The 16,449-nt window shown below is 44.0% G+C and overlaps 1 protein-coding gene and 1 non-coding gene across 3 annotated transcripts in view; both read left to right on the plus strand.

The window, feature by feature from the left end:
- SHISA9 (shisa family member 9) overlaps positions 1 to 16,449 on the plus strand; it is a 274,889-nt gene that overhangs the window by 54,211 nt on the left and 204,229 nt on the right. The gene's annotated exons all lie outside the window — the stretch shown is intronic.
- On the plus strand, positions 13,078 to 13,180 carry LOC119943153. The gene has a single exon (XR_005455628.1). It is a non-coding gene; the product is annotated as a U6 spliceosomal RNA (small nuclear RNA).

Below are 16,449 nucleotides of genomic sequence, written 5' to 3' on the forward strand. Positions count from 1 at the left end.
AAGCTAATCAGGTTGGACACAGTCCCTGTCCCATATAAGGCCCAAAGTCTCAATCCCCATTCTACAGATGAGGTAGCTGCAGCACAGAGAAGTTAAGTGACATATTAAGTTAAGTTAATTAAGTGGCATTTATTTTACTTGTACCTATCTATTCTATTTTGTTAGTATGTTTGGTTTTGTTCTCTGTCTCCCCCTTCTAGACTGTGAGCCCACTGTTGGGTAGGGACTGTCTCTATATGTTGCCAGCTTGTACTTCCCAAGCGCTTAGTACAGTGCTCTGCACACAGTAAGCACTCAATAAATACGATTGATGATGATGATTGGAACCCAAGCCCTTCTGACCTCCAGCCCCATGCTCTATGCACTAGGCCATGCTGCTTCTCTGCCTGTCTGGTGGTCTGCCTTATAAAGAAAGTCATATCCCCAGCCCAGCAAGGCTGGATGTTCTGTATAATAATGATGGTATTTGTTAAGAGCTTACTATGTGCAAAGCACTGTTCTAAGTGCTGAGGAGGTTACAAGGTGATCAGACTGTCCCATGCTGGGCTCACAGTTTTAATCCCCATTTTACAGAGGAGGTTACTAGTAGCAGCACAGAGAAGTTAAGTGACTTAAGTGGAGGAGCTGGGATTTGAACCCATGACTTCTGACTCCAAAGCCTGTGCTCTTTCCACTGAGCCACGCTGCTGTATGAGGTAGGACAACCACGGATTTTTAGATCCTCATCCTACCACCCTCAGAAGTCTTGTTGTGAACCAGTGGCAGCAGGTGGGGCGGGATTGGGTGGCACCAACTGCACGAGAGTAGAGCAGCAGGAGGTAAGGGGAAGCAGAGGTTGATAATAATAATAATGGTATTAAGCACTTATTTTGTGCCAGGCACTGTTCTAAGCACTGTCAGGCTTAGCCTGTTTCTTCCACCACCATTTCCACTGTGACCCACAGACTTTGAGAAGCAGCCCACAGCTGCGATAGGAGTTATGGTGGAGGTGGCAAATGCGGGCAAGGGCAGAGCCGATCATCAATCGTTGCTTCTCGTTAGCTGCTGCTGCTCTCTGATTTGCTGTCTGGTACCGAGTTACCATGTCTTTCAATTTTTTGACCTTCTGGTCTTGTCTTTGCCTTTTCCCATAACAACAGTAGTTGTGGTGTTTGTTAAGCGATTGCTATCTGCCAGTGCTGAACTAAGTACTGGGGTAAATACAGAGTAATCAGGTTGGGCATAACCCCTGTTTTATGTGGGGCTTACAGTTTACTGAATCCCCATTTTACAGATTACAGCACCCTCTAGACTGTAAGGTCCTTGTAAGCAGTGGACATGATTACCAACCTGTAATAATAATAATAATAATAATGGCATTTGCTAAGTGCTTACTATGTGCCAAGCACTGTTCTAAGCACTGGGGTAGAGACAAGGTAATCAGGTTTTACAATGTGGGGCGAACAGTCTTTCCGAAGCAGCGTGACTCAGTGGAAAAGAACACGGGCTTTGGAGTCAGAGGTCATTTGTTCAAAGCCCGGCTCCTCCAATAGCCAGCTGTGTGACCTTGGGCAAGTCGCTTAACTTCTCTGGGCCTCAGTTACCTCATCTGTAAAATGGGGATTACGACTGTGAGCCCCCCGTGGGACAACCTGATCACCTTGTAACCTCCCCAGCGCTTAGAACAGTGCTTTGCACATAATAAGCGCTTAATAAATGCCATTATTATTATTATCTCTCCCCATTTTACAGATGAGGTGACTGAGGCAGAGAGAAGTTAAGTGGCTTTCCCAAGGTCACACAGCAGACAAGTGGCAGAGGTGGGATTAGAACCCACGACCTTTGACTCCCAAGCTGGGCTCTTGCCACTAAGCCACACCGGTATGCTGGTACCCTTCCAATAATAATAATCATGATGGCATTTATTAAGCACTTACTATGTGCAAAGCACTGTTCTAAGCGCTGGGGAGGTTGCAAGGTGATCAGGTTGTCCCTGGGGGGCTCACAGTCTTAATCCCCATTTTACAGATGAGGTAACTGAGGCACAGAGAAGGAAAGTGATTTGCCCAAAGTCACACAACCATCAATTGGCAGAGCCAGGATTTGAACCCATGGCCTCTGACTCCAAAACCCGTGCTCTTTCAACTGAGCCACGCTGCTTCCAAGCGCTTAGTACAGTGCTCTGCACACAGTAAGCATTCAATAAATATGACTGAGTGAATGAACACTGTTATATTGTATTTCCCAAGTGCTTAGTACAGTGCTCTGCACTCAGTAAGCATTAAATAAATATGATTGGACGAATGAATGAACTGTTATTGTACTTTGCCAAGTGCTTAGTACAGTGCTCTTCATTCATTCATTCATGCATTCAGTCATATTTATTGAGCACTTATTGTGTGCAGAGCACTGTACTAAGCGCTTGGGAAGTACAAGTTGGCAACATCTAGAGACGGTCCCTACCCAACAGCGGGCTCACAGTCTAGAAGGGGGAGACAGACAACAAAACAGAACTTATTAACAAAATAAAATAAATAGAATAAATATGTACAAATAAAATAGAGTAATAAATATGTGCAAACATATATACATATATACAGGTGCTATGGGGAGGGGAAGGAGGTAAGGCAGGGGGGATGGGGAGGGGGAGGTGGGGAAGAAGAAGGAGGGGGTGCAGTCTGGGAAGGCCTCCTGGAGGAGGTGAGCTCTCAGTAGGGCTTTGAAGAGAGGAAGAGAGCTAGCTTGGCGGATGTGCAGAGGGAGGGCATTCCAGGCCAGTAAATGCCCAATAAATATGATTGATTGAAGTGATTTGCCCAAGGTCACACAACAGGCCAGTGGAAGAACTATGATTAAAACCCAGATTCCTGCCTGCTGCCCGCCCAGCACCTCCCCTATATCCACCAACTTCCTGTGGGTTTGGAAGATCAGAATTTGGCTCATCTGACGTTTCTTAGGTTTGGGGCTTAAAGTGTGTTAACACCCTCTGACTGGCAAATAGCTGTTGAGGTAGCATACATATTTCAAATGAAGTGAGTCCTTTTCAAGTTGAAAGGCATGTTTCCAAAATCCTAAACACAGTCTGCTTTGGGCCAAAAAGTCGTCTTTTCAGGAAACTTTCCATACGTCTCATATCTTAAATCACAAGTAGGTTGCATGACTGCCCCTTTCCTCTACCTTTTCTTGCCCCTTTCCCTCTCAGCCCTTCTGTTTCCCAGCTTCCCTCAATTTCCTCCCTCCTTCCATTTCCCCCCGACTCCCAAATTCCTTCCCGCTCCCATCCCCCAGGATGCTAATGAAAGGCTTCCCTCAACCCCTATTCCCATACCCCTATTCCCATATGAGAAGCAGCGTGGCTCAGTGGAAAGAGGCCGGGCTTTGGAGTCAGAGGTCATGGGTTCAAATCCCGTCTCTGCCAATTATCAGCTGTGTGACTTTGGGCAAGTCACTTAACTTCTCTGTACCTCAGTTACCTCTTCTGTAAAATGGGAAATATGACTGTGAACCTCCCCAGCACTTAGAACAGTACTTTGCACATAGTAAGCACTTCACAAATGCCATCATTATTATACCCAGTTGAGAGCCAAATATCAAATAGGATTTGAATGAGCTGTCAAAATAGTAGTAATAGTATTTCTTAAACACTATCTGCCAAGTGCTGTACTAAGACTCGGGGTAGATACTATGTAAGAATGTCCTTTCCCTCCATAGGGCTCAGTCTAAAATGGAGATAAAACAGGCAATTTAATCCCCATTACACAAGAGTAAACTGAGGCACATAGATGTAAAGTGACTTGTCCATGGTAACTCAGCATATGAATGGTGGAGCCAGGATTAGAATCCAGTTCTTCTGACTCCCAGACATGTCTTATTTTCCACTAGGCCATACCGCTTCTCAGGAACCTTTCCATTAAAAGCTGTGGTTGGCTCCAATGTTCAGTGAATTAGACTCTAGGTATTGGGTTTTATTTTATTTTCCATCATATAATTATTCATTTCCCTCTCATTACAGGGAATAATTTCTTTTGTTGATATTATATGTAGGATTTATGAACGTCCCAGTCTGGGTAAATAGCCCCAAATTTTCTAGCCAGACTAAAACCAAAAACTGTCTTGAAATCCCCAGTCTTATCAAACTGCAGTCACTACCAAACAGGTGGTAATAACAACAATAACTGAATAATAATTGTGGTATTTAAGAGTTTACAATGTGCCAAGGCTTGTACCAAGTAAGTGCTTAGGTAGGTCCATGATAAGGACAGTCACAGCCCCTATCACATCTAGGACTCAGTCTTAGTGGGAAGGACAACAGGTATTTCATCCCCATTTTACAGTTGAGGAAGCTGAGGAACAGAGAAGTTAAATGACTTACCTTGGGTCATCATCATCAATCATATTTATTGAGCACTTACTTTGTGCAGAGCACTGTACTAAGCGCTTGGGAAGTACAAATTGGCAACATACAAGTGGTAGAACCAGGATTGGAACCTTGTTCCTCTGTCAACTAGGCGACAGTGCTTCTCATCATTGTGTTCATATATTGTAGTTTTTGGTGCTTAACAAAAATACAGGAAGAGAAGATTTCAAGCTTAGAACACTAGGAAAGAGGGAAAGAATTATTTTAGGCATATGTACACACACTGCCCTGTCATTCCACTCCACAATCCACCCCATAAGCCCTCATTATGGCGATAATCGCTTTGCTAAAACAACCTGGAGTGTAACTCATGAAAAAGAGTTGCCCTCAGAGGTCGTTTAGACACAAATCAGCTGCACCATCGGGGTAGCATTTGGGCCCTAGGGCCAACTTGTTTATTCTTGAACCAGGAGATGTGGACAGGCTAAGGGAAGCCTTGATCATTTCCCGCTCTGAGGCCGTGGGGGAGATGAAGGAGCACAACATTGAAAACATACTTAAAAACATTCTCAGTGCCTGACTTCATTCCTCAGCATGGTTACTGCGGGAAATTCTCCCTTCTCCACTCTCCACGCACTGCAGGGTGATGAGGGGAGAGGCTGGGGTTTGTAGCCTAGGTGTACAGCCCACTAGACTACCTGTGGAGGGTGAGCGATGGGGGGAAGAGAGGCAGAAATCACCACCCCTCTTCCTTGTCATCATCATCATCATCAATCGTATTTATTGAGCGCTTACTATGTGCAGAGCACTGTACTATGTGCTTGGGAAGTACAAATTGGCAACATATAGAGACAGTCCCTACCCAACATTGGGCTCACAGTCTAAAAGGGGGAGACAGAGAAAAAAAAAACCAAACATACTAACAAAATAAAATAAATAGAATAGATATGTACAAGTAAAATAAATAAATAAATAGAGTAATAAATATGTACAAACATATATACATATATACAGGTGCTGTGGGGAAGGGAAGGAGGTAAGATGGGGACAGAGAGGGGGACAAGGGGGAGAGGAAGGAAGGGGCTCAGTCTGGGAAGGCCGCCTGGAGGAGGTGAGCTCTCAGCAGGGCCTTGAAGGGAGGAAGAGAGCTAGCTTGGCGGATGGGCAGAGGGAGGGCATTCCAGGCCCGGGGGATGACGTGGGCCGGGGGTCGATGGTGGGACAGGCGAGAACGAGGTACGGGGAGGTACTTGTCATGTGGAAGTGAGGCAGACTGGTATTCATTCATTCATTCAATCGTATTTAAGCACTTACTGTGTGCAGAGCACTGTACTAAGCATTCAGTAAGTACAAGTTGGCAACATGTAGAGACAGTCCCTACCCAACAATGGGCTCACAGTCTAGAAGGTATGTCTGTGGTATGTGCGTATACTACATGGTATGTGCATATGGCTTTAATTCTATTTGTTCTGATGATTTTGACACCTGTCCACATGTTTTGGTTTGTTGCCTGTCTCCCCCTTCTAGACTGTAAGCCCGTTGTTGTGTAGGGACCGTCTCTATATCAATCAATCAATCAATCGTGTTTATTGAGTGCTTACTGTGTGCAGAGCACTGTACTAAGCGCTTGGGAAGTACAAGTTGGCAACATATAGAGACAGTCCCTACCCAACAGTGGGCTCACAGTCTAGAAACAGTGGGCTCACACTCTATATGTTGCCGACTTACACTTCCCAAGCGCTTAGTACAGTGCTCTGCACACAGTAAGTGCTCAGTAAATACAATTGAATGAATGAATGAATATGTCGCCCCTTAGCCAGTTGGCCCCTCAGCTTGGTCTGGCAGGTTAGAGATTACATCCCTCCCACCAAATGTCTGTGGCAACCCTGAGACCTGAAGAAGCTGAGGAGGCGAGGATCACCACTATCCCCTCCTAGCCATAATGCACAGTTATAATTTTGGAATTGCAGAATTTCACATGTTGCTTTTCCCTGTGTTCCTGTGAACCCCCTGTGGGTTCTGGACCTGCTCTGAATCAGTGTCTTCCTGTTCCTTCCAGGACTTAATGTAGTGCAGCTAATGCACACTGTAAGCATTTAATACAGTTTGTATTAATTATTGATTGTGGTAACTTACACAGACTGTCTGAAGGCAGGCTTTTGAGCCTGTAGGGATTTTTTGGTGACTGTGGTTGTGTCATTGTGCTTGCCTCAGGCTATTGTTTATCAATCGTATTTAATGAGCACTTATTGAGAGCTCACCTCCTCCAGGAGGCCTTCTCAGGCTGAACCCCCTTTTTCCTCTCCTCCCCACCCCCCAGCCCTACCTTCTTCCCCTCCCCACAGCACCTATAGATATGTTTGTACAGATTTATTACTCTATTTTACTTGTACATATTTACTATTCTATTTATTTTGTTAATGATGTGCATTTAGCTTTTAATTCTATTTGTTCTGATGATTTGACACCTGTCCACATGTTTTGTTTTGTTGTCTGTCTCCCCCTTCTAGACTGTGAGCCCTTTATTGGGTAGGTACCGTCTCTATGTGTTGCCAACTTGTACTTCCCAAGCACTTAGTACAGTGCTCTGCACACAGTAAGCGCTCAATAAATACGATTGAATGACTTACTGTGTGTAGACTACTGTACTAAGCGCTAGGGAAAGTACAATATAACAATAAACAGACACATTCCCTGTCCACAATGAGCTTACAGTCTGTTACTGCTACTCTTAGCAATAATAATTAGTAATGATATTCATTAAGCATTTTCCTTGTGCCAAACACCATTAAATGCTAAGCTAGATATGAGATCAGTAGATCAGACACAGTCCCTGTCTCATATGGAGCTGACGGTTTGCAGAGCCCAACTAGTTGGCCGCTGCAGATGGGGAGAGGAGGTGGGAGTGTTGGTGGTGGGAAGGTGAGGATTTCCTTCCATTTTCCAAGCAGCCAGCGGGGTCACTGAGATGTTTTTCTTGCTCTGCCTGTGTCACATGTCCCCTTGACTGTGCCTTTAATCTCTCTGGGATCTGAGGACTAACCGGCATGAAACCTGCCCTGGTGGCAGAGGGCTTAGGGATAGGACCAGGGGCTGGTAGTGATGCTGCCAAAATGGGCAGACCAGGCTCTCAGGAGAGGCCTGAGATAGTGTGCCAATAATGATAAATAATAATAATAATATTTATGGACTTACTAAAGCCTGGGGTAGATACAAGATAGTTTGGACACAGCCCCTGCCTTACATGGGGCTCACAATCTAAGTAGCAGGGAGAACAGGTGAAGGATCACATTTTATTATGAGTAAATTGAGGCACAACAATGTTCAATGACTTGTCCAGGGTCACACAGCAGGGAAGTGGCAGATTGGTGGGAGGGTCTTCACTTCCATCAACAATGTAACTTCTTAGAGTGAAGGTTCTTTCCTGTTTGCTCATCTCTGCTTTCTTCCTCTGGTAGAGACTGTAGTGGTATTACAAGGTTATTTCATACGTTCATTCATTTAGTCATATTCAGTGAGCACTTACTGTGAGCAAAGCAGTGTACTGAGCACTTGGGAGAGTACAATATAACGATGAGCAGACAATTCCCTGCCCATGAGTTTATCTTGTAAATATTTCAGAGAGGCAAAAAAATCAGGATACCTGATCCTTTTACCATCATCAGTGGAATTTATTAAGCACTTACTGTGTGCAGAGCACTGTACTAAGCACTTGGGAGAATACAACAGAGTTGGTGGACACATTCCATGGCCACAACGAGCTTACTTTTAACCAATCAATGGTAGTTAAGTGCTTATTCTGTGCGGAGCACTGTACTAAGAACTTGGTAAGTACAATACCACAGAGTTGGTAAAAACTCTCCCTGCCCCAGGTAAGCTTAAAATCTGAAAGGGGAGATGGACATTTATATAAATAAATAATTTACAGATATGTACATAAATGCTGTGGGAGTAAGGATATGGTGAATACCAAACATCCAAAGGGCATTTAAAGCTTGGGTCATGTTTTTTGGCTCTTCAAAAGCAAGAATTTCGAGTATCTGCTGATGGTTGGGGAATTCTTTATGTACAATATCAGCGAATGTACACTGCAAATACTCCGGTGTGTTTGCGTGATGGGAGCTCTGTTGGGTCTAATTGTTCTTAAGGATACTCCATTTGAAAAAAAAAGGTATTTGTTTAGCTCTTACTATGGGCAAAGCATTGTTCCCAGCAACTGGGGTAGATACACGATAGTTTGGACATGGTCCGAGTCCCACGTAGAGCTCACAGTCTTAATCCCAATTTTACAGATGGGGGAACTGAGGCCCAGAGAAGTGAAGTGACTTGCCCAAGGTCACACAGCAGACAAGTGGTGGAGCTGGGATTAGAACCCAGGTTCTCTGATTCCCAGACCCATGTGCTTTAAACTGGGCCACACTGCTTTTCTTGAGGCCCTGAGTGTGATAAAGGCCCCAAAACAACCATCTTCGCGATTTCCTCTTCCTGCAGTCAACCGTTGGGCACTGGGGGTTAGATTGGCTCTGCATACTGAACAGATTAGGACTTCCAGTGGGCCCTTGGTAGATGAGAGCCTCGCTGGTTCCTCAAATCAAAGATTCAATTTAAGGCCATTCAATCAATCAATGGTATTTACTGAGCGTTTATGTGCAGAGCACTGTTTTAAATGCTTGGGAGAATACAACAGGATTAGAGGTCACATTCTCTGCCCATAATGTGTTCAAATCCTCCCAGGATAGACACACGTGGCCCTGATTCTGGGCCTGGCCTAGTGGAAAGAGTGTGGGCCTGAGAAGCAGAGGACCTAGGTTTTAATCCTGACTCTGCCAATCATCTGCAGTGTGATCTTGGTCAAGTCACTTCAGGTTTCTGTGCCTCAGTTTTCTCATCTGTAGAATGGGAATTAAATGCCTATTCACACTCCTACAGACTTTGAACCCCATGTGGGTTAGGATCTATGTGCAACTTGATAAACTGGCATTTACTATATGTACTACACTATATATAGCATTTACTATGTCTTCTAGACTGTGAGCCCACTGTTGGGTAGGGACCGTCTCTATATGTTGCCAACTTGTACTTCCCAAGCGCTTAGTACAGTGCTCTGCACACAGTAAGTGCTCAATAAATACTATTGATTTCTCCCAGAATTTAGGACAGTGCTTGACATTCACTCAATTGTATTTATTGAGCACCTGCTGTGTACAGAGCACTTGGGAAGTACCAGCTGGCAACAGAGATTGTCCCTACCCAACAACGGACTCACAGTCTAGAAGATACAGTAAATGCTATAGATAGTATAGTACATATAGTAAAGTGCACATACTACACATACATAAGTGCATATAGTATAGTGATAATAGTAAGTGCTTAACAAATACCATAATTATTATTATTTGTTGCCCCGGTACCCTGTGGTAAAACAAACCTGCCCAGGAAGCTTCAGGTCAAAAGTGGAAACTTCCAGAAGAAAAGCCCTCTCAGGGAAATATGCTTTCCATGAGCAAACCCAACTCATGGGAGGTAGTGTATACTAAGTCATATAACTTCTCTGTGCCTCAGTTCCTCCTCTGTAAAATGGGGATTGACGTAAACCCCACGTGGGACAACCTGATTATCTTGTATCTACCCCAGCACTTAGTACAGTGCTCGGCACGTAGAAAGCACTTAAGAAATGCTTGTTATTGTTATTATTATTATATATTATTGTTATAATATAATTGTTATTATTATTATTACTATTTACCAGCTGTGGTGGTAACGGCAGGACCAAACTGGTCTAAAGACTGGCTGATTGTGAATCCAGGCCCCACGCCCTTAGCGGCTTCAGACCTACCATCAGTGACAATTCCAACAGGGAGCCAAGAATTTGGTCTCAGAACGAAGACATTTGAGAGCCACTGATTCTCTCCTTTCTTCTAGAATCTGTGCCTGAGTTTCCTCAACTGCAAAATGGGGATTAAATCCTACTCCCTCTTACTTAGACTGTGAGCCCCATGTCAGGAAGGGACTGTGTGTTCAACATGATTAACTAGAATTCTACCCAGGGTTTAGAACAGTGCTTAACACGTAACTACCTAACAAGAACTGTGTACCGTGCTTAGAACAGTGCTTGGCACATAGTAAGTGTTTAAACAAATACCATTATTATTATTATTATTATTATTAAGTACCATTTTTTTTAAAAAAGGTATTTCAACCCCAGTTTACTGATGAGGAAACTGAGGCCCAGAGAAGTTATGTGTCTTGCCTAAAGTTGTGCAGCAGGCAACTGGCAGAGCCAGGATTAGGGCCCAGGTCTTCTGATTTCCAGTGCCGTGCCCTTACTCATTAGGCAACACTGCTCCTCAATCTGATTTCTTTTTTGCCCTGTTAGCCTAGGCCTACTCAGTGGTTAAGCATGACTAGTCCAATGCTGCCTGGAATTCCCTTCTGAGACCCTGGGGATTTGAAGGCTTTGCCCACAGAAATTGAAACAGTTTTAACTCTGGAAGAAAGCAAATCAAGAAGCAGCCCACCCTGCCTTTCCTATGGCTTCAATTTTTCTGAAATTAACATAGTCTGCACTCATTCTGCCTCCAGTTAGTGTCCCATGAAAGGCAATATAATATTTTCAAGGTTTCTAAATTTAACTCTCTACCTCCTTGAGAAGGTTGGCTGGTTACCTGGGAAAGGGAAAACATTCTCCAGGGCTCTTTATTACAGCTGACATTTTTTGCAGAGTTGATGTAAAGCACACTTCGATCCAGGTTCACAACATTTACTAGAGGTGGCTGCTTATTCCGGGCTCTTTATTCTTGTTTTCCTACAGGGGAAGCCCAGGCTATACCTTATGGGAGGGGGAGGAACTTAAACAACAGACCAAATCACTTAGTATCAGTTCCAAATAGGACTCAGCCCATATCCCTGTTGTCAGAGGGTTAACTGCTTCCCTCAGCATTTTTCCTTTACAGTTTAAAAGCCCTGCATATTTCAAAGGAAATGAAATCTGCATATTTCCAATTCATTTATTTGTAGCTCATTAAAATATTGTTTAGTAAGAAAGATTGAATACCCTAGGATCATTATCTGCTTCTTGGGGCTTTTTCCCCCGTGGACACCATTCAGCAATTAAGAGCTTGTGAAATGTTTAAGGATGAAAAATGTCTGGCATCTGAGTCCTTAAGAGTCTCATATTTTGCTGAAGTAACTGAAGTTCAAATCCTGAAGTTCTGAGTGTGAATTAAATGCCCAGGACTAAAGAAGTTCAAGGAAGATCTCAAATTCAAAATCTAACTCCACTAGGGAAAAAAAAAATCCTCACTTCTGAATAAAGACTAAATTAGCATCATTCTATTCACACGCCATCAAAAGTTGAAAGAAAGAAAGAGATCGACTGTACATCTGTCAGTCTTCCCCCTTCCCAGAGATTAGTTCAGGTCTTTTTAATAATATTCTTAGGATTCTTCTCTGCATAGCTATCAACTAAAACTTCCTACCCAAAATATCTTTTTGTTTTTGAGAGCGCCTAGGGGTGAGTGATACTGGAATCTGTAATGCCCTTTTCTTCCAAGATTTACTGTAGTAATTTCATGAAGAAAAAGCGTTTTTTTAATAAGATCAAAATGTTTGTCTTTATCACTATTTATAATGTTTAATCATTCTATTCAATGAGCATTTTAATTGGGTCCTAATTTTGCATTTATTCATTTTAATTAAATCCTTCTACAGATGGCTTTAAGTTGAGACTCTTGGGGAGAGTTGAGGTTTTTCCTCCCTAACGATCATTAAGCCTGCTAGCTCTTGGACAGGAGACCCACGTAGTATTTGACTCCAGTGCCTCTGTTTCAGGAATCTAGGGTGACACAAAGGGGCTATTTAGGGACTGGTGTTTGTGGGTGGCATTGACAGGACACACAGAATGGGTTAAGCGCTTCGTACAGTGCTCTGCACACAGTAAGCGCTCAATAAATACGATTGAATGAATGAATGAATGAACTATTGGCCATTATTAGGTGCCCTGTCTATGCTTTGGTGATTCTCCTGTTGCTGGCTCTAGTATTCCTGGGGAATGAAGGAAAGTGGAAGACATTGCCAAGTGCTTCAGGGACAAGGAAGCAGAAAAGCAGTGTGGTCTAATAGAAAGAGCCTGGGGCTGGCAGTCAAGGGACTAAGCCCAGCTCTGACACTTACTTGCTGCAGAGCACTGGACAAGTCACTTACCTTCTCTGTGTCTGTTTCCTTATCTGTAAAAAGGGGCTTAAATATTCTCCCTCCCCTTAGACTGAGAACCTCTTGTCATTGGGTCTGACCTGATTACCTTGTATAATAATGATGGCATTTGTTAAGCACTTACGATGTGCAAAGTACTGTTCTAAGCACTGGGGAGGATACAAGGTGATCAGGTTGTCCCACGTGGGGCTCACAGTCTTCATCTCCATTTTGCAGATGAGGTAACTGAGGCACAGAGAAGTTGAGACTTGCCCAAGGTCACACAGCTGACAAGTGGCAGAGCTGGGATTTGAACCCATGACCTCTGACTCCCAAGCCCGTGCTCTTTCCATTGAGCCGTGCTGCTTCTGTAAAGCAGCATGTATCTACCTCAGTGCTTAGTACACAGTTCTTGGCATATAGTTAGTGCCTAGCAAATTCCACAATTGATATTAATCAATCAGTGGTATTTTTTGAGCATATAGTGTGTGAGAAGCACTGAAATAAGCACTTGGGAGAGTGCAGTACAACTGAATTAGTGGGCACATTTCTTGTCTCAGCAACACATATACTAAAATTGGAATGATTAAGAGAAGATTAACATGGCCCCTGCATAAGGATGACACACACGTTCGTGAAGTGCTCCACATTTTTTCATTCTCCCTCTTAGCCCCACAGCATTTTGGTACATATTTGTAATTTATATTAATATGCTAATGTCTGTCTCCCTCTCTAGACAGTAAGCTCGTTATGGGTGGTGAATTTGTCTGTTTATTGTTATACTGAACTCTCCCAAATGTTTAATTCAGTGCTCTGCACACAGTAAGCACTCAAGAAATACGACTGACTGACTCACTGCCTATAATGAGCTTATTATTATTACATCTAGGACTCCTTGGGCCCTGGCCCTTCCAATGGAGTGGCACAGATGAGGTAAATAGTAAAGCAACTTGCATTTTCCATAGGACCTTCGTTCGAGGCATTCAGAACCGTTCAGTCTTTCCTTTACCTTTCAAAAATTCTGACATCCCATCAATTTGGATCTTCAGCAGGTGACAGTGTCTGTCATTCTACGGATAAGGCTCACCAGTGAAATGGTGAGAACTTTGGTAAATTGGATTCATGGGAGAGAAGGAATTGTCCGGGAGTGGCGGGAAAGGGCAAAGATTAAGTGGTGACATCATCAGCAGTATATATCGAGCACCTGCTGTGTGTGCAGGGCTCCCTGTTAGCTGCTGCTTTCAAGTAGATGGAAGGCCAGGCGGAGGAACGCTAACTGGTTATTCATTTTCTGGTGAAATAAAAGAGAAGAATATAGGTTGAAATGGCAGCAAGTGAGAGCTCAGTTAGACAGAAGGAAGAACTGCCGGACTATTAGGCCTGTTAAATCCTGGAACAAGCTGATTCCCCATTTCATGAACAGCCTTAAAAAGTCAACGCTGAACAGCCATCATCCCGGGTAGTTTAGCTGCCTTCTGCCTGGAAGCAGAGTGCTGGACCATATGACCGCCTCAGGTCCCTTCCATTTAGGAGATTCTATACAAGGGGGAAGCCCATAAAGACACAGACAGGGCTGGGTTTAAGATTAGGTGGCCTAAGCCCAGCCTGGGGGCTCTTGGCTTGGGCAGAGACACAGTTTTCAGGCCCCAGGATACCCTTTTTAATTGTTATTATTAGTATTATATTGTATTATTAGTGTTACTACTAATAATAATACTTGCGGTACTTAAGTACTTACTATGTGCCAGGCATTGTACTAAGCACTGGCATAGTTGGAAGTGAATCAGGTTAGACACAGCGCATGTTCCACAGCCTTAATCCCCATTTTCCAGATGAGGTAACTGAGGTACAGAGAAGTTAAGTGACTTACACGACACGGTAAGTGGTGGCACAGCGATTTGAAACCAGGTCCTCCGACTTCCAGGCCTGTGTTCTTTCCACTAGGCCAGAGGAAGACATTCCATACGTTAACTTGGCATTGAAGTCCTGAAATCATCGTGTGGTCAGTGGTGTAATTGGGGATGGGCCATAGTCCTGGGCTTTGCAGGGCTCTGCCCTGCTGTGGCACTGAAGAGAAGGAATTCTCCTGTGCCGGACATCATCATCACTCGTATTTATTGAGCGCTTACTGTGTGCAGAGCACTGTACTAAGCGCTTGGGAAGTACAAATTGGCAACATATAGAGACAGTCCCTACCCAACAGTGGGCTCACAGTCTAAAAGGGGGAGACAAAACCAAACATACTAACAAAATAAATGGAATAGATATGTACAAGTAAAATAAATAAATAAATAGAGTAATAAATATGAGGAGTTCCTAGTGGGAGTGCTTCCAAGGATGGGCAGTGGCACAAAGGCCATGAAGAGTGGAGGAGGGCATTGTTCGGGTGATTTATCGCAGCACAAAAAGCATCAGTTCTGCCACTGAATTCATTTGGACCAGGTCAGGGGGGAGCAATTGGGTGGGGGAGAGTCCCTTGAAGAAATGGATAATCAGGGTCTCACTGTGGGCAGGGAAAGTTTCTGCTAACTCTGTTGTATTGTAGTCTCCCAAGCACTTAGTACAGTGCTCGGCATATAGTAAACACTCATTGATTGATCAAGTGGTTTAGAGCTATTCCCAATCCCATCACTCGAGGGCTGCGTGACGCATGTATCAAAGACTAACCTTAGGGCTTGGTGTAGCCAGGACAATCCTGAATGTTTGTAAGCCATCCTGAGCGATTTTTGAAAAATATACAAATATCTCATAATCGGGCCAGCCACAGTTAAAGAAGCCGGCTTGACTGCACCAAGCTCAGCTACCCTTGCTCCCTTTAAATGCTTGCACTTCCTCAACTGGGCTGAAGGACCTTCAGTTTAGATCTCTCTCTCTCTTCTACGACAGTAAAGTCATAATGATAATACTAATAATGGTAGTATTTGTTGCTTACTATGTGCCAAGCACTGTACTAAATGCTGGGGTAGATAAGTTAATTTGTTTTGAAATTCTGGGGAACCTTAACTCTTCACTTTCCTCTCCCCTTCCCTCCTTTTCCCTTTTTCACCCCTCCCTTCTCTCTCTTTCTCCTTTCCCACTCCCCTGTTGGCCAGGATGCATGGGTAAGGAGTACCAGCTAGGGTGTGTGATAAAAGTAATATGACCAGTCTAGGTGTTAAGCACCTTGTAGATAAATTCATTCAATCATATTTATTGAGTGCTTATTGTGTGCAGAGTGCTGTACTAAGCACTTGGGAAGGACAAGTTGGCAACATATAGAGACAGTTCCTACCCAACAACGGTCTCACAGTCTAGAAGGGGGACACAGACAACAAAACAAAACATGTGGACAGGTGTCAAGTCACCAGAATAAATAAAAATAAAGCTAGATGCACATCATTAACAAAAGAAATAGAATAGTAAATATGTACAAGTAAAATAAATAGAGCAATAAATCTGTACAAACATATGTACAGGCGCTGTGGGGAGGGGAAGGAGGTAGGGTGGGGGGATGGAGAGGAGTAGAGGAAAAAGAGGGCTCAGTCTGGGAAGGCCTCCTGGAGGAGGTGAGCTCTCAGTAGGGCTTTGAAGGGAGGAAGAGAGCTAGCTTGGCAGATGTGCAGAGGGAGGGCATTCCAGGCCGGGGGAGGACGTGGGCCAGGGGTCGACGGCAGGACAGGTGAGAATGAGGTACAGCGAGGAGGTTAGCCGCAGAGGAGCGGAGAGTGTGGGCTGGGCTGGAGAAGGAGAGAAGGGAGGTGAGGTAGGAGGGGGCGAGGTGATGGAGAGCTTTGAATCTGAGAGTGAGGAGTTTTTGCTTGATGCGTAGGTTGACTGGCAGCCACTGGAGAATTTTGAGGAGGGGAGTAACATGCCCAGAGCATTTCTGCACAGAGATGATCTGGGCAGCAGTGTGAAGTGTAGACTGAAGTGGGGAGAGACAG

The sequence above is a fragment of the Tachyglossus aculeatus genome, chromosome 21, assembly GCF_015852505.1.
Source record: "Tachyglossus aculeatus isolate mTacAcu1 chromosome 21, mTacAcu1.pri, whole genome shotgun sequence".
Taxonomy (NCBI): domain Eukaryota; kingdom Metazoa; phylum Chordata; class Mammalia; order Monotremata; family Tachyglossidae; genus Tachyglossus; species Tachyglossus aculeatus.